At 46.3% G+C, this 22,208-nt stretch overlaps 1 protein-coding gene across 7 annotated transcripts in view; it reads right to left on the bottom strand.

Moving 5' to 3' along the window:
• Nucleotides 1-15,293, bottom strand: part of LOC137373803 (E3 ubiquitin-protein ligase pellino homolog 2) — a 416,880-nt gene extending 401,587 nt beyond the window's left edge. For all 7 annotated transcript variants that reach the window (XR_010975700.1, XR_010975701.1, XM_068039205.1 and 4 more), the window contains exon 1: nucleotides 15,113-15,293. The gene's annotated coding sequence lies outside the window, so the exon portion shown is untranslated. The remainder of the gene's footprint in view (nucleotides 1-15,112) is intronic.
• Between the last annotated feature and the right edge of the window lie 6,915 nt (nucleotides 15,294-22,208).

Below are 22,208 nucleotides of genomic sequence, written 5' to 3'. Positions count from 1 at the left end.
CAGCCCGCTCCTGCCTCCGCCCCACTTTATGTGGGCCGGGCGAGAAACGGGCCACTTAAGGGCCTTCGCCCGCCTCCACGGGTATTTTACCCATGGCGGCAGGCATCCGGGAGACGTGAAAGGCCGCTCAGTAATACTTGGCGACCTCTCAGTGCATTCAGGACCCGACTGAGGGCTGCCCCTGCTTCCCCAACCACCTCCAGGACCCGAGATGCCCGCGCCTTCCCCCCAAACGACCACCCTTGCCTTGCCGGGACACAACCGATTTCCCCGGCGAGGCAGCCCTAACTTACCTGCAGTCCTGGCTCTATGTCCTAGGTTGGGCTACAGTCCCAGCAGTGGCGCCTGCTCCCAGTGGCACCCGCTCCCAGTGGCGCTGCTGAGATTAAGAGCAGCCGGCCCGATGATTGGCCGGCAGCTCAATGAGGTGGGACTTCCTCCCTCAAGCAGGTGGAAGTCCCGCCTCAGAACAATTAATGCCCGTAAAATGCGGGTTGGATCCTTGGGCTGGGCGGAAGCGGGTTCACCACCAACTTTTACGTCAATGGCCAGCTCCTGTCCGCCCGGCGTAAATTCCAGGCCATAGTACTTTCAACAGAACATATTGCCACAAGGCTTTCCCTTCATGAAGTGAGATTTATCACTAATCAGCATCATACAGCATGGAGATCAACTCCTAAAGCTTAAGGCCAAAAATTCCTCCATATAATATCAGACAAAACTTATACTGGAAACCATTTGTAAATTAAAGTAGAAGTGAAAGCATTAAAGATCATAGATCACTAGAGAAATGAGTTCTAGTGATGGTTATGTACTGCTAAGGATGTGATAATCCTGTTAACCTGTCCCAAATTGAGGTGCAAGAAATTTTCCCTAACAGGACCTGCAAAATCCATTGATTCCTACAGAAACGTATGCCTGTAATTGTTAGTAAAGCAAGACTTTCCAAATGGAAATGTTTTACTTGGAAAATAGATAATTGGTGAACTAAAGATCTGTGGCAGTTGTATTATTATAGATTCATTCCCACTATTGTCCATGCAGAAGATTTCCAATACCATTGGGTCTGTCAGGACACGAAAATCAAAATGCGTTAAAATGAAAAAATGCATAAAAGAATCAACCCACCATGCACCTTTGCACAGTTCTTGAGAGCAAGTTACAAAATGGCATTGGAAGGGGCCTTGGTGCAGGCTGATTACCCATTCTTCAATGGTGATTGGCACAGGAAAGGGAGAACTAAAACGAAGCGTGGTAAACTTCCAGAAACATACATATCAAATTGGTAGATCAATGACGTATTACCAACGGCTGCATTTTTCACAATGACTGCAATAATGTTCCTGTGCAGCTGGAGTTTATGTTACATCAGCAGAGACACCATAGCTTAATGTTCTGATGATCACAAAAGTTATTATTTGGAACATTGCAAAGCATGGAGAAAATCCACACAAGCTTGAAACCACAATCATTCAGGAATTCTGCAGTCAAACTAAAATCAGAAAGGTATGTACTGAAAAACCACCACATTAGCCCTTGAGGCGAAGGAATTATGAATCAGCAGTTCAAATTTCTCAAGTGCTATTGCAAAAATGATTTTCATTCAATTAATATAAATCACAGCACCATGAGATAACAGGATGGTATCCTCATACTTACCCAGTGTTTGCAAACAGGATCTCAAGAGGTGCTTCATCTGTTTAGCAATCTTGAGATGACATTGTCATCCGAAATGGTTTACCAAGAATAATTTCTCGTTAAGGTAACTTGCCACATTATTGACTAAATCTGATGGTTAAATAAAAGTTACCCAAAAAATATATTGCAAAAGTTAACAATGCAACATAAACCCTCTTCAGCCAATGGATAGCACTGGAGCAGAAACTTCAGAGCAGGCCAAAGCTATCCAGAACCTCTCCTTAATGTATTCATTGAGGAATTAGACAATGGGATGGAAAGCAACATATCCAAATTTGCCACGGAGACAAAGATAAGCAGTATTGTAAGCAGGTTAAATGGAAGTGTAAAATTACAAAGAGACATTGATAGAATAAATTATTTTAATTTTTTTTTCATGGTATGTGGGTGTTGCTGGCTAGGCCATCATTTATTGCCAATCGTTAATTGCCCTCGAGAAGGTGGTGGTGAGCTGCCTTCTTGAACCGCTGCAGTCCTTGGGGCAGAGGTACACCAACAGTGCTGTTAGGAAGGGAGTTCCAGGATTTTGACCCAGTGACAGTGAAGGAATGGCAATATCGTTCCAAGTCAGGATGGTGTGTGACTTGGAGGGAAACTTGCACGTGGTGGTGTTCCCATGCATCTTCTGCCTTTGTCCTTCTAAGTGTTAGAGGTCACGGGTTTGGAAGGTGCTGTCTCAGGAGCCTTGGTGAGTTGCTGCAGTGCATCTTGTATATAGTACACACTGCTGCCACTGTCGGTAGTGGAGGGAGTGAATGTTGAGTGGATGGTGTGCCAATCAAGCAGGCTGTTTTGTCTTCGATAGTGTTGAGTTTCTTGAGTGTTGTTGGAGCTGCACCCATCCAGGCAAGTGGAGAGTATTCCATCACACTCCTGACTTGTGCCTTGTAGATGGTTGACAGGCTTTGGGGAGACAGGAGGTGTCACTCGCCACAGAATTCCCAGCCTCTGGCCTGCTCTTGTAGCCACAGCATTTATCTTGCTAGCCCAGTTCAGATTCTGGTCAATGGTAACCCCCAATGTTGATAGTGGGGGATTCAGCAATGGTAATGCCATTGAATGTCAAGGGGAGATGGTTAGATTCTCTCTTGTTTGAGATGGTCATTGCCTGGCACTTGTGTGGCACAAATGTTACTTGCCACTTATCAGCCCAAGCCTGTATGTTGTCCTGGTCTTGCTGCTTATGGACATGGGCTGCTTCAGTATCTGAGGAGTCACAAATGGTGATGAACATTGTTCAATCATCAGCGAACATCCCCACTTCTGACCTTATGATGGAGGGAAGGTCATTGATGAAGCAGCTCAAGATGTTTGAGCCTAGGGCACTACCCTGAGGAACTCCTGCAGTGATGTCCTAGAATTGAGATGATTGACCTCCAACAACCATTACCATCTTTCATTGTGCTAGGTATGACACCAACCAGTGGAGAGTTTTCCCTGATTCCCATTGACTCCAGTTTTGCTAGGGCTCCTTGATGCCACACTGTCCAATGCTGCCTTGATGTCAAGGGCAATCACTCACCTCGAGTTCAGCTCTTTTGTCCATGTTTGGACCAAGGCTGTAATGAGGTCAGGAGTAAGTGGCCCTGGCAGAACCCAAACTGAGCGTCAACGAGCAGGTTATTGCTGAGCAAGTGCCACTTGATAGCACTGTCGATTACCCCTTCCATCACTTTGCTGATGATCAAGAATAGACCGATAAGGCGATAATTGACCGGGTTGGATTTGTGCTGCTTTTTGTGCACAGGACATACCTGGGCAATCTTTCACATTGCTGGGTAGATGCCAGTGTTGTAGCTGTACTGGAACAGCTTGCCTCGGGGCACAGCTAGTTCTACAGCACAAGTCTTCAGTTCTTTTGGGCCTCCTTATCTCGAGAGACAATGGATACGCGCCTGGAGGTGGTCAGTGGTTTGTGAAGCAGCGCCTGGAGTGGCTATAAAGGCCAATTCTGGAGTGACAGGCTCTTCCACAGGTGCTGCAGAGAAATTTGTTTGTTGGGGCTGTTGCACAGTTGGCTCTCCCCTTGCGCCTCTGTCTTTTTTCCTGCCAACTACTAAGTCTCTTCGACTCGCCACAATTTAGCCCTGTCTTTATGGCTGCCCGCCAGCTCTGGCGAATGCTGGCAACTGACTCCCACGACTTGTGATCAATGTCACACGATTTCATGTCGCGTTTGCAAACGTCTTTATAACGGAGACATGGACGGCCGGTGGGTCTGATACCAGTGGCGAGCTCGCTGTACAATGTGTCTTTGGGGATCCTGCCATCTTCCATGCGGCTCACATGGCCAAGCCATCTCAAGCGCCGCTGACTCAGTAGTGTGTATAAGCTGGGGGTGTTGGCCGCTTCAAGGACTTCTGTGTTGGAGATATAGTCCTGCCACCTGATGCGGAGCACAGCTAGTTCTACAGCACAAGTCTTCAGCACAGCTAGTTCTACAGCACAAGTCTTCAGTACTACTGCCAGAATGTTATCAGGGCCCCTAGCCTTTGCAGTATCCAGTGCCTTCAGCTGTTTCTTAATATCACATGAAGTGAATCAGATTGGCTGAAGACTGGCATCTGTGACGGTGGGGACCTCAGGAGGAAGAAGAGATGGATCATCCACTTAGCACTTCTGGCTGAAGATGGATGCAAATGCTTCAGCCTGTGAATAGACAAAATGTGTCAAGTGGATTTCAGTTTAAGCAAATGTGAGGTCATCCACTTTGGACCTAAAAAGGATAGAACAGTCTGCTTTCTGAATGATGAAAAGCTAGAATTAGAGGAGTTCCAAAGAGACTTGTGGGTCTAGGTACATGGATCATTATTTTCTGTACTTTTTCATGACATTTTAATCAAAAAGGCTAATGGATAGCTGGCCTTTAGATGGGAATAGAATAGAAGGGATCGGAAGTCACACTTCAGCTGTACAAAGCCCTGGTTACACCACACCTGGAGTACTGCAAACAGTTCTGGGCACCACACCTTATGAAGGATATTTTGGCCATGGAGGGATTGCAGCATAGCTATACTGTAATGATACCTGGACTCCAATGTTAAGCTTCCAGGAGAGATTAAACAAACTAGGATTGTATTCCCTGAAATTCAGAAGGTTAAGGGGTGATTTGATCAAAGTTTAAGTTATTAAGGGTCATAGGATTGATTGGGAGAAATTATTTCTGCTTGTTGGGAAATCTAGAACTAGAGGCACAGTTTAAAATTTGAGCCAGACCTTTCAGGAGTGAATTTAGGAAACACTTCTTCACACAAAGGGTGGTAGAAATTTGGAATGCTCTTCCACAAACAATTGATGTTAAATTAATTGTTAATTTTAAAACAGAGATTGATAGATTGTTTAATTAGCTGAAGTTTTAAGGGATGTGAGACAAAAGGAGGATTTATGTAGTTAGGTCTCAGACCAGCCATGATTTGATTGAATGGCAGAATAAGCTCAAAGGGGCTTAATGGTCTACTCCTGTAACTATGATAACATTGTCTAAGATGCTCTCATTTCACACATGTATAGCCAAAAAGAATTTGATAAATGCAGGATGACTGTGCTCAGTGAAAGTGATGATTGGTGGCCAGTCAGATGTGCCACTTTGACTAAAAATTGATAGGTATAATGTGCCTCTGCAAGACCAGAGATGGTGAGTGAGAGCAGAATATGTTTAACCTGCTGCACATGTCATGAGGATGAGACACGATTGGGACAGAAGGACCTTGCAACCTTCCACTTACATTATTATGCATACACATTCAGTAACAACTGTCTACAGGCAACTGGAAATATATGTCTCAATCCTCAAAGGTCAGTTGGGTTTACAGAAAATAATTAATTTTACACTTTGAAATTATCACTTAGGAATACAGTTAATGTCAGTCTGTGCTGACCCAACTGATCGCAGCCAGAGCAGCACTTGGAGTGCTACATTTGACCTCAGCACCCCAGGCCATGGAGCAGGCTGAAATCAGTCAGGATTCCCAGCACTAATTTAAAAGCAAAATACTGCAGATGCTGGAAATTTGAAATAAAGAGAAATGCTGGAAATACTCAGCAGGTCTGGCAGCATCTGTGGAGAGAGAAGCAGAGTTAATGTTTCAGGTTAGTGACCCTTCATCAGAACCTGAAGGGTCACTGACCTGAAACGTTAACTCTGCTTCTCTCTCCACAGATGCTGACAGACCTGAGTATTTCCAGCATTTCTTGTTTTTATTCCCAGTACTAATTGCTATCCTTTGGCCCTGCTGTAAAGTATATAGGCTGAATTTTCAGGGAACGGAGGCAAGACCTGAAAACACAGGCATCAACCAGCATGCTAGTTTTGTAATGTTGTTCCTTGTGCCAGTTATGTTCACCAGGGCAGGTTTGCAATCCTACCCAATCCCCGATTAAGGCCAATTAAAAGGTACTTGGAGAACACATTAATGGGGGAGTCGAGAGGTTTATTGGGGTGCACGGGATACATGTGCTGTCTGGAGTAGACCAGGTGAAAGGAAGCAGGTACAGATTGGGAAGCCAATCATGGCCATCCAGGGGAATTACTCCAGAGGCATATAAGTAAATGGGCAGAAAGAGGGATGTGGTCTTGCAGTCAGAATTTAAGGAGCTAGGTAAGAAATTAGCAAGCAGGACCTCAAAAGTAGTCATCTCTGGATTACTCCCAGTGCCATGCTCAAGTGAGTATAGAAATAGAAGGACAAGACAGATGAATGCATGGCTGGAAAGATGGTGCAGGAGGGAGGGCTTAAGATTCTTGGGACATTGGGACTAGCTCTGGGGGAGATGAAACCTGTACAGGCTGGACAGGTTGCACCTGAACAGAGCCAGGACTGAATTCCTTGCGGGACGTTTTGCTAGTTCTATTGGGGAGGGTTTAAACTAGTTTGGCAGGGGGATGGGGACCTGAGGGTAGACTCAGTTGGGACAAAAATCAGAAATGAAAATGAAAGGCAGAAAATTAATGGATGAGTCTGGAAGACAGAGGAAACAAAGGTTAGAATTTTTTTTTAATGTTTTGCAACACTCGGGTATCTATTTCAATGCAAGGAGTATAGCAAAGATGAGCTGAGGGCATAGATAGACATGTGACAAAATGATATAGCTGTTACAGAAACATGGCTTAAGGAGGGACAGGAATGGCAGCTCAAAGTTCCTGGTTACAGAGTTGGTCAAAGAAACTATTACAGCTGTGAGGAGGGATAATATATTGGAAGGTTCATCAAATGAGGCCATATGGATTGAGCTAAGGAACAAAAAAAGGGGCAATCACATTGCTGGGAGTGTACTATAGACCCCCCCCCCCCACAGTCAGAATGAAATAGAAGAACAGGTGTGTAGGCAAATATGAGAAGTGTAAAAACAATAGGGCAGCAGTAGTAAGGGATTTTAACTACCCCAATATTAACTGGGATAGTTTTAGTGTGAAAGGAATGGAGGGAAGCCGAATTCTTGAGGTGCATTCAGGAGAACTTTTTTTGGCCAGTATGTAGCAAGTCCAAGAGAGGGTGCAGTTTTAGACTTAGTTTTGGCAAATGAAGCTGGGCAGGTGGAAGGAGTGGCAGTGGGAGAGCATTTTGGTGGCAGTGATCATAATTCAGCCAGTTTTAATATAATTATGGAAAAGGACAGAGATGGAACAAGAGTTAGAGTTCTCAATTGGGGCAAGGCCAATTTTACTAAACTGAAGTGTGATTTAGCAAAAGTGGCACCTCATTAGACCCCTTTCCAATCCTGAGTGGCGTGAAACAGGGCTGTGTTCTCGCACTTACACTGTGCGGGATCTTCTTCTCCCTGCTGCTCTCACATGCGTTTAAGTCTTCAGAAGAAGGAATTTTCCTCCACACAAGATCAGGTGGCAGGTTGTTCAACCTTGCCCGTCTAAGAGCGAAGACCAAAGTACGGAAAGTCCTCATCAGGGAACTCCTCTTTGCTGATGCTGCATTAACATCTCACACTGAAGAGTGTCTGCAGAGACTCATCGACAGGATTGCGGCTGCCTGCAACCAATTTGGCCTAACCATCAGCCTCAAGAAAACGAACATCATGGGACAGGACGTCAGAAATGCTCCATCCATCAATATCGGTGACCACGCTCTGTAAGTGGTTCAAGATTTCACCTACCTAGGCTCAACTATCACCAGTAACCTGTCTCTCGATGCAGAAATCAACAAGCGCATGGAAAAGGCTTCCACTGCTATGTCCAGACTGGCCAAGAGAGTGTGGGAAAATGGCGCACTGACACGGATCACAAAAGTCCGAGTGTATCAAGCCTGTGTCCTCAGTACCTTGCTCTATGGCAGCGAGGCCTGGACAACGTATGTCAGCCAAGAGCGACGTCTCAATTCATTCCATCTTCGCTGCCTCCGGAGAATCCTTGGCATCAGGTGGCAGGACCGTATCTCCAACACAGAAGTCCTCGAGGCAGCCAACATCCCCAGCATATACACCCTACTGAGCCAGCAGCGCTTGAGATGGCTTGGCCATGTGAGCTGCATGGAAGATGGCAGGATCCCCAAGGACACATTGTACAGCGAGCTCATCACTGGTATCAGACCCACTGGCCGTCCATGTCTCCGCTTTAAAGACGTCTGTAAACGCGACATGAAGTCCTGTGACATTGATCACAACTCATGGGAGTCAGTTGCCAGCGATCACCAGAGCTGGCAGGCAGCCATAAAGGCGGGGCTAAAGTGTGGCGAGTCGAAAAGACTGAGCAGTTGGCAGGAAAAAAGACAGAAGCGCAAGGGGAGAGCCAACTGTGTAACAGCCCCGACAACAAATTTTATCTGTAGCACCTGTGGAAGAGTCTGTCACTCTAGAATTGGCCTTTATAGCTACTCCAGGCGCTGCTTCACCATCGACTGACCACCTCCAGGCGCATACCCATTGCCTCTTGAGACAAGGAGGTCAAAGATAGATCGACTGGAAACAGTTACTTGAAGGTAAATGTGTCAGAGCAGTGGGAGGCATTCAAAGGGGAGATTCAAGGGGTTCAGAGTAAACATGTTCCCACAAAGAAAAAAAGGGGAAGACGGCCAAATCTAGAGCCCATGGATGTCAAGGAGCTTATAGGGGAAGATAAGGCAGAAAAGAAAAGCTTATGTCCAACGCAGAGAACTCAGTACTACAGAAAGCTAAGAGGAGTACAGAAAGTGGAGGGTGAAATTAAAAAGGAAATTAGGAAAGCAAAGAGAGGGCATGAAAAAATATTGGCAAGCAAAATCAAGGTGAACCCAAAGATGTTTTATCAATATATTAAGAGAAAGAGGATAACTAAGGAAAGAGTAGGGTCCATTAAAGACTAAAAAGGTAACCTATGTGTAGGGGCGAAAGATGTTGGTACTGTTCTTAATGAATACTTTGCGTCTGTCTTCACAGAAGAGGGGGGCAATGCAGCTTTTGGAGTTACGGAGGAGTGTGAAGTATTGGATCTGATAAACATAGGGAGAGAGGAAATCTTTAATGGGAGTAGCATCCTTAAAGTTGATAAATCGCCAGGGCTGGATGCAATGTACCCCAGGCTGTTAAAAGAAGCAAGAGAGGAAATAGCGGAAGGTCTGACCATCATTTTCCAGTTCTCACTGGATATGGGTGGGGTGCCGGAGGATTGGAGAACTGCTCACGTTGTACCTCTGTTTAAAAAGAGAGCAATGGATAGACTGAATATTTACAGGTCAGTCAATCTAACCTCAGTAGTGGGCAAGTTATGGGAATCTATTCTGAGAGACAGGATAAACTGTCACTTAGAAAGGCACAAGTTAATCAAAGATAGCCAGCATGGATTTGTTAAGGGAAGATCTTGTCTAACCAACTTGATCAATTTTTTGAAGTAACAAGGAAAATAGGTAAGGGCAGTGCAGTTGATCTGGTCTACATGGATTTTAGCAAGGCTTTGGACAAGGTCCCACATGGCAGACTGTTTAAAAAAAATCCCATGGGATCATGGGAGACATAGCAAGGTGGATACAAAATTGGCTCAGTGGCAGGAAACAAAAGGTAATTGTTGACAAGTGTTTTAATGACTGGAGGGTTGTTTCCAGTGGCGTTCCACAGGGCTCAGTACTGGGTCCCCTGCTTTTTGTGGTATATATCAATGATTTGGATATAAACATAGGGGGTATGATCAAGAAGTTTGCAAACATCACAAGGATTTGCTGTATGGTAGATAGCGAGGAGGATAGCAGCAGGAAGATATTGATGGTCTGGTCAGATGGGCAGAAAAATGGCAAATGGAATTCAACCGAGAGAAATGAGGTGATGCAGTTGGGGAGGTCAAACAAGGCAAAAGAATACATGATAAATGGGAAACTACTGAGAAGTGTAGAGGACGTGAGGGACCTTGGAGTGAATGTCCACAGATCCCTGAAGGTAGCAGGACCGGTCGATAAGGTGGTTAAGCAAGCATATGGAATCCTTTCCTTTATTAACTGAGGTAAAGAATACAAGAGCAGGGAGATTATGCTGGAACTGTATAAATCTTTGGTTAGGCCACAACTTGAGTACTGTGCGCCGTTCTGGTCACCTCATTACAGAAAGGATGCAGTTGCACTGGAGAGGGTACAGAGGAGATTTACAAGGATGCTGCCGAGACTGGATAAATGCAGTTACGAGGAAAGATTGGAGAGGCTGGGGTTGTTTTTCTTGGAACAGTAAAGGCTGAGGGGAGATTTTATTGAAGTGTACAAACTTGTGAGGGGCCTGGATAGAGTGGAGGTGAAGGGCCTATTCACCTTAGAAAGAGAGATCAGTGATTAGGGGCATAGATTTAAAGGAGATTGGTAGAAAAGTTAGAGGGGAGATGAGGAAAAACTTTTTCATCGAGGATGTTGGGGGTCTGGAGCTCACAGCCTGAAAGGGTAGTTGAGGCCAAAACCCTCAACTCATTCAAAAGGAGTCTGGATATGCACCTTAAGTGCCGTTATCTACAGGGCTACAGTCCAAATGCTGGATTAGAATGAGTGGATTGTTTTTCGGCCAGCACAGATACGATGGGCCAAGTGACCTTTCTGTGCCTTCAACTTTCTATGATTCTATGATGTTCCAACGGCAGAGGGAGACCCTTGGTGCTGCGCAAGTGGCAGGGAACATGGGGAATAAGCATTGAAGTCAAGCAAGGGTGGTCACCCTCCTGGCACCTGAGGGTGAGACAGCAGGGTGCAAGGCAGCCAAGGACAATTGGGCAACCAGCTGACCACAAGGAAAGCTGCAGCTCGTAATGGGGGCAAGACTCACTGATTTTGGGCTCAATGACAATGAGGAGCAACATCCTCCACAGGAAGGGTGGCACCCTGAGCATCAGGAGGGCATGGCAGAGGAAGGAGGGGCAGGAAGGACACGGAGGCCATACCCTCCACATAGAATCTACCTCCAAAGGTGGTGTGACCTGGAGGCGGCCAAAACAGAGTGCTGCCGGAGACTGCAACTCTCCAAGCAGATGGTCACTGCCATCTGTGCCCTTGTTGCCAAAAACCTCACACCACTGGTTGCTATGCCCTGCCAGTAGTTGTCAAAGTCACTGTGGCCTTGAAGTACTTTGTCTCTGGCTCCTTCCAGGGATCAGCAGCAGACCTTGACCGCATCTCGCCAATGGCTATACTCCAATGCATCATGCAGGTCACTGATGCCCTATTTGCCAGGGTTGAACAATATATTCATTTCATGAATGAGAAAGCCTCACAAGCACAATAGGCATTGTGTTTTGCTGTGATCACAGGATTTCCCCCAGCTGCAGGGCATCATCAATTAAACTCATGTGGCAATCAAGGCACACCATCAGGGAGGGCTTCCATTCCCTCAACATTCAGCTGGTCTGCGACCACAAGAGGTTCCTCCATGTGTGCTCACATTCCTGTCAGCTGCCACGACTCCATCTTCCACCAGTCCAGGCTGCCTCAGACCTTCTTCTCAAAGACCATGGAAGGATCCTAGGGGACCTGGGATATCACTTGAAAAGATGGCTACTCACTCCTCTACTAAAGCACTGGAGAAAGGAAGAGACACAATGCAATCCAAGCCATCTGCTCACTATGACCAGCATTGAGCAGGCCATTAGGCTTCTCAAAATGCAATTCTGGTGCCTGGACCAGTCGCATGGCTCTCTCCAATACACCTCTGCAAGGGTCTCCGTCACTGTGCTGGTCTGTTGCACCCTCCACAACATGTCGCTCAGAGAGATGTGGACCTTTAGGCCCTGGCAGAAAGATAGCCCATTGGAGGAAGAGAAGCAGGAGGAAGTGAAAGTAGTGGGGGTGGTGGGAGGGGGGTGGGAAATGCAGAACATTCAGTACTCCAGCTGCACAAGGAGGTGGCTGGACATGGCAGGGGGCACAAAGGTTTCATCAGGAAGTCACGAATGTCAGATCTTGTTCATCCAAGTTTCAACTGAGTCCCCCTGACCCAGGATGAATGGCATGGGATAGAATAGAGTCTGGTGACTATCCTAACACATCCATTGAAGATAAAAGGCAGGAACATGTAAACTACCAATGAAGGATGCACATCTGCCCACAGCCTCTGTACTCTCCTTGAGCACACCCTTTATCTCCTTCACCCCCTTTTACCACTTTTTCTGTCATGCCATCAATAAGAGTCTCAGATGTGTAACTTGAATTGTGATCATTTATAAAACAAAGGGAAACAGTGCACATAGATAGCAAGAAGACATCCAAGCAACCCACTCAGTGCTCTGCAAGATGTTGTGGACTCCACACTCCGCCACTCCTACCCAATGCTCAGAGGAAGTGGAGGCAGCCTGCTCACTGGTCTCTGCCTGCATATGGCAGTCATTCGTCATGGAAGTGCCCATGGGGGCATCTCCAGAGGCTGCTGCACCTGGATCACTGCTGGGACAGCCTCCTGCTGCAGAGGCTCCCACATTCAGAGGAGCCAAGGAGGCAGAAGATGATAAAGGTGTCCTGTGAGGGGCGGCAACCTCATCCTCTGACATTTTCAGGCCTTGTGTCTCCTCCAGCCTTCTGGAGCACCAAACCAGCTGTGGCACAACTGCATCCAGTGACCACTCCAGGCTACATAGTATAGCATGCATCCTGTGCATGCCAGTGCACTGCTCCTGCATTCACTCAGTGATGCCACATATGGCTCCCCACAAGGTTGGTCACTGTCTACATAGGAGCTCATGTGCACCACAATGGCTCAGGGCTTTGAGTACATGAGCTGGATGGACACTTCCATCCTCTGCCCATGACCCCACACTGCCTCAGGGAACTCAGGTGAGAGCACACTTACTGCTGCTGTTCTAAGTAGAACCTTTTTTCCTTGTGACTCTGGAGACTCTGCATCTGTGACAAACTGAACAAGGTTGTACCTGTCTCCCCCCCTCTGAGGAACTGCCCACAACTGCCTCCAGCACCTCCTCCTGCACCCTTATGCTGTGCTCTTCACTCAGTGCCACCCTATCTAAACACACACAAGGACCCACTGTGGTGAGTGTATCAGCACTGGTGGATAGTGCACTTGTCAGGTGTGATGAGTCAGCAGATAGAGGAGAGAAAAAGGGTCCTTGGATGGATGCTTGCATCTGTGGGAGACAGAAGAGGAGACCACAAGAACCAGCCTAGGAGAGCAGAAGCCACTGTTGTGCTGAGGCTACCCAGCATGCCACTGGACAGGGTGGCTTTCACTACAACCCCCCTTCTCTATTGACCACTTCACCCTCTAATTACCATCTGCACAATGGATTCCCATCTCACCAGGCCAGACTGCCTCATCAGAAACCCTGGCTATTGCCATTGCTCTTTCCTGCATAGACACTATCCTTCGGTAGTAGGTAACCTCACCACTTCTCATCACCTTATCCTGGGCATCATGAGCCCATTTCTCCTGGAAAGGAAAAAAAAAGAGATAAGGCCTCCAGGTCCTCTGTGACCAATGGCATTTGCCCCTATCCATTAGAAGCTTCTTGTTTCAGTGAAGGGAGGTCCTCAGCAGCTCTATGATAACTCCACGCCATTCTGAGGGGTGAGTAAGTAGCCTGGGCACACACCCCTCCCACGTTTAGGAGCAGCATACATCCTGAGGGTCCTCAGTTGGTGTTCCCACTGGAAGGTGCATGGCCTGGGACCTGTAATGAGGGCTCAAGGTAGCAATTACCTTACCAATGCATACGCAGTTGTTGAACTGCTTACAGCACTGGATCCATGTCCTTCAATTAACACTTCCACCATTGACAGCGGAAGCTACTTTACTTAAACCATGGCTGCTCAGTTTCAGTTAGCGGTCTCCTCCTGTCACCATCCCACCGAAAGATAACCTCCTCCTCACAGCCTCAAGCATCACTTCCAAGTCACTATCCAAGAACAAGGGGCCACAACTGCCCTGGGCGCCAGGCCTCCAACTTTCCAATACTATCCATAGCCAATCCAGTCCTCAGCAAACATCTCCTACTTACTCCCTTCAGATTTAAACAGCAGCCATTGGAATTAAATTGGGGCCGCAATTCATCTGACCGGCCTCCGGTCCCGTCCCCGCGGCCTCTAATTCGCCGCTGAACCAGACTCCAATCCAATTAAGCTACTTCCCCAATCCCCCGGAGGCGAATGCGAGACTCGGCCGTAGTCCCGAGTTCCATCTCCCGCCTCCATTGTGAAAATTCAGCCCCATATGTGTGTGCATATTGACCGAGAACTGGATCAAGCGCTTTTGTGATGCACTCCACGGTGGAGTAGCTTGAGAACACTTTCCATCTTAGCTCATATAAAACGGCGCCTCAGGGCAGGAGGCAGAGGCTTCAGGAAAGGCAGAAAGGAAATACGTGGTCAACAAGAAAATACAGGTAATAGCCAAGGGACTGCTGGAGGAAATTGAGTAACTTGTCAGGAAACGTTACACTGTCCTACCCCATTCCCTGACCTGGGATTTTCGACATGTTTAGCTGTCTGCACACTACCCGTGTTGTTAAATCTATTGTCACTTGTGAATACTGAAATCTAACGTTTTGTAAGGAATCCATGTCAACCCGTTTAGATATTTTTTTCTTTTTTTTAAAAAGTACTTAATTCTCTTCCTTGAATTAGTTATTGACGCGATTTATCTTAAATATGTATTTCATAAATAATACATCCAACAAATGTCGACATTTATTGGACCCTTTGATAGTATCCTGTAATTATCCAGTGCTGCAGTTGGGTTAGTTTGCAAACACAAAAGGAAAAAAAAAATCGAAATTATCTCCACTGTAATTGTAACAGCAAATGCCCAGCTAAAATGATCAAAATGCGATTGTATTCTTCGATAATCTTTTAAAAACAAGCCATAATAACGTGGCGAAATTATTGTTCTGTACTACGAAGCTGACACTGAACAAACAACGGAAGTAAAACAGATCGAGCCGATTGTTAAAGCAAAGCTTTTTTTTCTAAACATCTGATCGAGCTCTGCCCTGAATTTTCTTGATAGAAACTGTACTTACTGTATGTGAGGCCTGTCAGGCTCGGGGAAAGTTCTCAGAGTTCAGCTGCGAAAGGACTTGGGTAACTTTTCGGTTGTGTCAGTGTGGTGAAAGTTTGCAGCTTCTGGCAAACGACGATCAGAGAAATGGAGCAGCTCAGGCGAGTCGCCCTTGAATCAACATGTCACTGACAAAGCAGGAAATCCTGCCGGAGAAAGAGCCCCTCAACTCAACACAAGTGCGTCAAACTGCATGTGCAGTACTGATTGGTCAGCCCATGTTTGAAAGGTCGGGTCTGATACTTAGCCTGAAACTAAAAAAGCTTCATTTTCCGATCGCTAGTTAAAGCATTTTGTATTGTGTCGTCCACTTAATAACAAATTGCTGATGGTGAGGTATTGGCACGGGTTAATCGTAGCTGGAAATAGATACTGGCTAAATCAGGCATTTTTCTGGAATGTAAGACTGCATTCACACCATAACTGCGGTGTTGTTGCAAATTGGTTCGAGGGCATTATTTAATCGGAGTACCATTCTACAACACACACATACACAGACATGACCAGGGGGTCCATTGTCAGTGATTAGTTCTGTTCTTAATATTAATGCTTCTCTCGTTTTCCAAAGGTTGGTTTTAGATTTTTGGACCTGTTGGTGTGAACCAGACTTTAGCTGCGGCATCAGCTCTCTTAAACCATTATGCCCTGACATGAAGCTTGTCAGCTCCACTGAAGATCAAATAGTTTCAAATCATTTTTAATAGCAACAATTTTTCATTCAGACTCAAAATTTCAAACCCACTTAAAGGTTTTCCATCAATCTCTGGTTCATCATGTGACTATTTTATGTAACATATAGCAGTTTAGAACAGAGTCCATTTTCATCATGCCTGAACTGGTGGGGAAGGTGAAAGCGATGGAGACAGATGGCTCTTTAACTTTGATATGAAGAAATCTATGAGCGAGAGGGTGTGCAAAGCTGTCTTCACTAATAGACAAGAGGGAATGCCATGCTTTCATTAATGGACAAGTGGTCATTGTTGCTCTCTTCACTAGTAGATATGCAGTGAATATGTCTGATGTAGAAGCTGGAATAGGAAAGGGAGCTATGGATTTCATTCTAAAATTTCATGGGTTATCATGAGCATGGATAGAGCAGTTATGGCTGAATAAGCAGGACTATGTTAACACCTGAAAACTGAGGATGTAAAGTCAGACACGGCCCACAAACTATCATGAGGATCACAATGTGCAATTAACCCCCACTTGTTGCTTCGAATTCAGGGAGCATGCAAACTTTAGGCTGCCTGCTAATTTAGGTGATTATGCAGCCAGTGTTAAGTGCACTGTTGAGTTGGTGCATACCTAAGGAGGGGGAATAAAATCATGAGTGGCTAGCATGAGTTAAAGCCAGCCTGCACCTCTTAAAGGGGAGATGGATTCTGACAGCAACAGATCCTGGAAGTCATTCTAAAACTTATTCTGACCTGGGAAAGATAGACGAATGGCACAACATAGCAGAGGGTGGGCTCTGACTCTGCTGGAAGCCTTGGTGGAGGAATCGTAGAGTGGTTACAACACAGAAGGAGGCCATTCAGCCCAGTCGTTTCTGTGCCAGCTCTCTGCAAGAGCATTCTCAGCTAGTCCCACGACCCCTCCTTTTCCCAGTAGCCCTGCAAATATTTTCTCTTCAGATAATTATCCAATTCCCTTTTAAACTGGAGTGCTGACTTGGGGCTGCATTAGAGTGCTAAAGTGGGACGTTTGTGACTGAGGGAGTTCGGTGAGGAGGGAGTGAGGAGCTCCTTTCATTTCCTACCTGTCCTCAAAGAGCGTGAGGGGAGACGAAAGTTTCCAAAGAGCACAGCTGACTGGTGAGTAAGTCCTGGTGGGTATTTTTCAAACTGGATTGAATTGTAAGTCATCGTTTTAGCAAAACTTAGTTGATTTTTTTATTATAATAGTCTTCTAAAGTTTTAAATTTAAAGGGTTTAGTCATGGCAGGAGAGCTTAAAGCTGTGGTTTGCTCCTCTTGCTGCATGTGGGAATCCGGGAACATTTCCAGTCCCTGGGACCAGCATGTGTGCAGGAAGTGTGTCTAGCTGCAGCTCCTGGAAGCTCAGGTTTCAGAGCTGGAACGGCGGCTGGAAACACTGTGGAACATCTGCGAGTCTGAGAACATCGTGGATAGCACGTTTGGAGAGGTGGTCACACCGCAGCTGAAGGGACTTGAGGAAGGAAGGGAATGGGTGACGACCAGGCAGTCCAAGAGAATCAGGCAGGTAGTTCAGGAGTCCCTGGGGTCCCGCTTGCAAATCGGTATTTCATTTTGGAGGCTGATGAGGCTGGTTCCTCCAGGGAGTGCGGACAGAGCCAAGCTTCTGGCACCACAAGTAGCCTGTCTGCACAGGAAGGGGGAAAGAGAGGAAGAGCAATAGTAATAGGGGATTCTATAGTCAGGGGAACAGATGGGCGCTACTGTGGCCATCAACGTGACTCCAGGATGACGTGTTGCCTCCCTGGTACCAGGGACTGGGATGTCACTGAACGGCTGCAGGACATCCTGTAGGGGGAGGGTGATAAGGCAGAGGTCATGGTACATGTTGGTACCAATGACATAGGTAGAAGGAGGGATGAGGTCTTGCGTCAAGAATTCAGGGAGTTAGGCAGTAAACTAAAAAGCAGGACTTCTAGGGTTGTAATCTCTGGATTACTCCCAGTGCCACATGCTAGCGAGTATAGAAATAGGAGAATAGCACAGATGAATGCGTGGCTTAAGAGTTGGTGCAGGAGGGAGGGTTTTAGATTCCTGGACCACTGGGACCGTTTCTGGGGAAGGTGGGACCTGTACAAGCGGGACGGTCGACATCTGAACCAGAGGGGGACTAACATCCTTGCTGACGGGTTTGCTAGTGCTGTTGGGAGGAGTTTAAACTAATTTAGCAGGGGGAGGGGACACAGCTAAACACAGGAAAGCAAACAAGTCAGAGGGAATATAGCGGTAGTAAGTTTCAAGGGAGTAAGACCAGGTTGGAAGGCCTCTACTTTAATGCCAGGAGTATTACAGGTAAAACGGATGAGTTAAGGGCAAGGATTGACACATGGAATTGTGATATAGTAGCCATCACGGAGACATGGTTGAGGGAGGGGCAGGATTGGCAGCTCAATATCCCGGGATATAGAATCTTCAGGCGAGACAGAGGAGGGGGTAAAAGAGGAGGGGGCATTGCAATATTAGTTAAGGAGTCAGTTACTGCAGTAAGGAGATATGATATCTTTCAGGGGGCATCAAATGAAGCTTTATGGGTAGAGTTTAGGAATAAAAAAGGGACCGCCACATTGCTAGGTGTATTCTAGACTCCCAGATCGTCAGTGGAAAATTGAGGAGCAATTCGCAGAGCTGTGTAAAAATAATAACAGGGTAATTATATTAGGTGATTTCAACTTTCCCAACATTAATTGGGATAGTCATCACGTTAAGGGCTTAGATGGAGTGGAGTTCTTAAAATGTATACAGGAGAACTTTTTAGCTCAATATGTAGAGGATTCAACAAGGGAGGGTGCAATGCTGGACCTAATTCTGGGGAATGAAGCCGGACAGGTGGTTGATGTGTTGGTGGGGGAGCATTTTGGTGATAGCGACCACAGCATGGTACAATTTAAGCTTGTTATGGAGAAAGAAATAGACAAGTTGTAAAAAAAGGTTTTGGATTGGGGGAGAGCGAATTTCAGTAAAATAAGGCAGGATCTGGCCAAGGTAGACTGGAAAGAGTTACTTGTCGGGAAATCTACAGAAGAGCAGTGGGGGGCATTCAAAAAGGAAATGGGGAGGGTACAGGTCCAACATGTTCCCTCTAGGGTAATAGGTAGGAACAACAAGCCCAGAGAACCATGGATGACCAGAAACATTCAGGGTATGATGAGAAGTAAAAGAGAGGCTTTTAGCAAAGGAGAGCAAATCAACTGAAGCATTAGTGAAGTACAGAAAGTGTAGGATGGAGCTTAAGAAAGCAATTAGGAGAGCAAAGAGGGGGATATGAGAAAGCTCTGGCTGGTAAAAGTAGGGAAAATCCCAAGATATTCTATAAGTATATCAATGGGAAGAGGATAACCAGGGAAAGAGTAGGACCCATTAGGGACCATGGGGGAAATCTGTGGGTGGAGCCAGAGGACATTGGTAGGGTGTTTAATGAATACTTCACATCTGTCTTCACCCAAGAGAATGAGGATGTAGATATGGAACTCGGAGAGAGAGACTGTGAGGTTCTTGAGCAAATTCTCATAGGGAGTGACAAGGTATTGGAGGTTTTGGCAGGCTTAAAAGTGGACAAATCTCCAGGTCCGGATGATTTGTGTCCCAGGATGCTGTGGGAGGCGAGGGTGGAGATTGCAGGGGCTCTGACCCAAATTTTTAATTCCTCTCTGGCCATGGGGGAGGTGCCAGAGGACTGGAGAACAGCTAATGTGGTCCCACTATTTGAGAAAGGTTGTAGAGATAAGCCAAAGAACTACAGACCAGTGAGTCTCACGTCAGTGGTAGGGAAACTATTGGAGAAAATTCTGAAGGAGAGAATCTTTCTCCACTTGGAGAGGCAAAATTTGATTAGGAATAGTCAGCATGGCTTTGTCAGAGGGAGGTCATGCCTAACAAATTTGATTGAATTTTTTGAGCATGTGACCAGGTGTGTAGATGAGGGTAGTGCAGTTGATGTAGTTTACATGGATTTCAGCAAAGCCTTTGACAAGGTCCCACATGGGAGGCTTATCAAGAAAGCAAATGCACATGGGATACAGGGTAACTTGATAAGGTGGATTCAAAATTGGCTTAGCTGTAGGAGACAGAGAGTGATGACAGACGGCTGTTTTAGTGACTGGAAGCCAGTGTCCAGTGGAGTACCACAAGGATCTGTGCTGGGTCCTCTATTGTTTGTCATTTATATAAACGACATAGATGACTATGTGGGGGATAGGATCAGTAAGTTCGCGGATGACACAAAGATTGGCTGAGTGGTTAACAGTGAGGTTGAGTGTCTTGGGTTACAGGAAGATATAGACGGGATGGTCAAATGGGCAGAAAAGTGGCAGATGGAATTTAACCCTGAAAAGTGTGAGGTGATACACTTTGGAAGGAGTAATGTGATACGGAAGTATTCAATGAATGGCCTGACACTGGGAAGTTCCGAGGAACAAAGGGACCTTGGCGTGTTTGTGCATAGATCTCTGACGGCAGAAGGGCAGGTTAATAGGGTGGTGAAAAAGACATATGGGACACTTGCCTTTATCAATAGAGGCATAGATTACAAATTCAGGGAGGTCATGTTGTATAGAACTTTGGTAAGGCCACAGTTGGAGTACTGTGTGCAGTTCTGGTCACCACATTATAGGAAGGATGTGATTGCACTGGAGGGGGTGTAAAGGTGATTCACCAGGATGTTGCCTGGGATGGAACATTTAAGCTCTGAAGAGAGGTTGGATAGGCTTGGGTTGTTTTCGCTGGAGCAGAGAAGACTGAGGGGTGACCTCATCGAGGTGTACAAGATTATGAAGGGCATGGACAGGGTGGATAGGGAGCAGCTGTTCCCCTTCGTTGAAGTGCCAGTTACAAGGGGACACAAGTTTAAGGTGAGAGGCAGGAGTTTTAAGGGGGATTTGAGGAAGAACTTTTTTACCCAGAGGATGGTGACGGTCTGGAATGCACTGCCTAGGAGGGTGGTAGAGACGGGATGCCTCACATCCTTTAAAAAGTACCTGGATGAGCACTTGGCACATCATAACATTCAAGGCTATGGGCCAAGTGCTGGCAAATGGGATTAGGTAGACAGGTCAGGTGTCTTTAATGCATCGGTGCAGACTTGATGGGCCAAAGGATCTCTTCGGCACAGTATTATTCTGTGATTCTGTGAAAGCAACAATTGAATCTGTCTCCACCACACTCTCAGGCAGTGCTTTCCGGACCCTAATCACTTGCTGCGTTTATAAAAAAACAAAGGTTTTACGTTATGTAGCTAATCACTTTAAATTGGTGTCCTCTGGTTTTTGATCCTTCTGCCAATGGAAACAGTATTTCTCTATCTACTATGTCCAGACCCCTCATGATGTTGAACACATCAATCAAATCTCCTCTGAACCATCTCTTTTTAAGGAAAACAGTCCCAGCTTCACCTTTCCACTTGATTGAAGTCTCTCATCCCCAGAACCATTCTTATAAATCTTTTCTGCACCTCCTGACTCCCCAAAGCCTGTCCACCATCTACAAGGCACAAGTCAGGAGTATGATGGAATATTCTCCACTTGCCTGGATGGGTGCAGCTCCAACAACACTCAAGAAGCTCGACACCATCCAGGACAAAGCAGCCCGCTTGATTGGTACCTCATCCACAGACATTCCCTTCACCACCGACGCACAGTAGCAGCAGTGTGTACCATCCAAAAGATGCACTGCAACAATGCACCAAGGCTCCTTAGACAGCACCTTCCAAACCTGTGACCCTTACCACCTAGAAGGATGAGGGCAGCAGATGCATGGGAACACCATCACCTGCAAGTTCCCCTCCAAGTCACATACCATCCTGACTTGGAACTATATCGCCGTTCCTTCACTGTCGCTGGGTCAAAATCCTGGAACTCCCTTCCTAACAGCACTGTGGGTGTACCTCCCCCACATGGGCTGCAGCGGCTCAAGAAGGTGGCTCACCACCATCTTCTCAAGGGCAATTAGGGATGGGCAATAAATGCTGGTCTAGCCAGTGATTCCTACATCCCATTAATGAATAAAAAATAACCCTCTCCAGTGCCTTCAGATCCTTCCTATAGTGCGGTCCCAAGATTTGGACACAATACTCAGTTGTGGTCAAACCAGTGTTTTATAAAGGTTCACCATAACCTCCTTGCTATTTATAAAGTCCAGGATCCTGTATGCCTTATTAACTGCTTGCTCCACCTGCCCTGGTGGAGAGGAGGCTCTCCAGACAAACTTTGTGAAAGCAGAGGGAACAGAGAGCTGTGTCGGTAAATGCCAGGAGCCTAGTCCTGAGGACCTGAATGCGGTGCCAAAAGGAGTTCAATTACTTCACGCAAGTTGTCAAGGTCAGTGAATTCATCTTCAAATGTCAAATCCC

This window comes from Heterodontus francisci, chromosome 9 (assembly GCF_036365525.1).
Source record: "Heterodontus francisci isolate sHetFra1 chromosome 9, sHetFra1.hap1, whole genome shotgun sequence".
Lineage (NCBI taxonomy): Eukaryota > Metazoa > Chordata > Chondrichthyes > Heterodontiformes > Heterodontidae > Heterodontus > Heterodontus francisci.
Note: the sequence above shows the minus strand (reverse complement) of the source record. Positions and strands in the feature narration are given on the sequence as shown.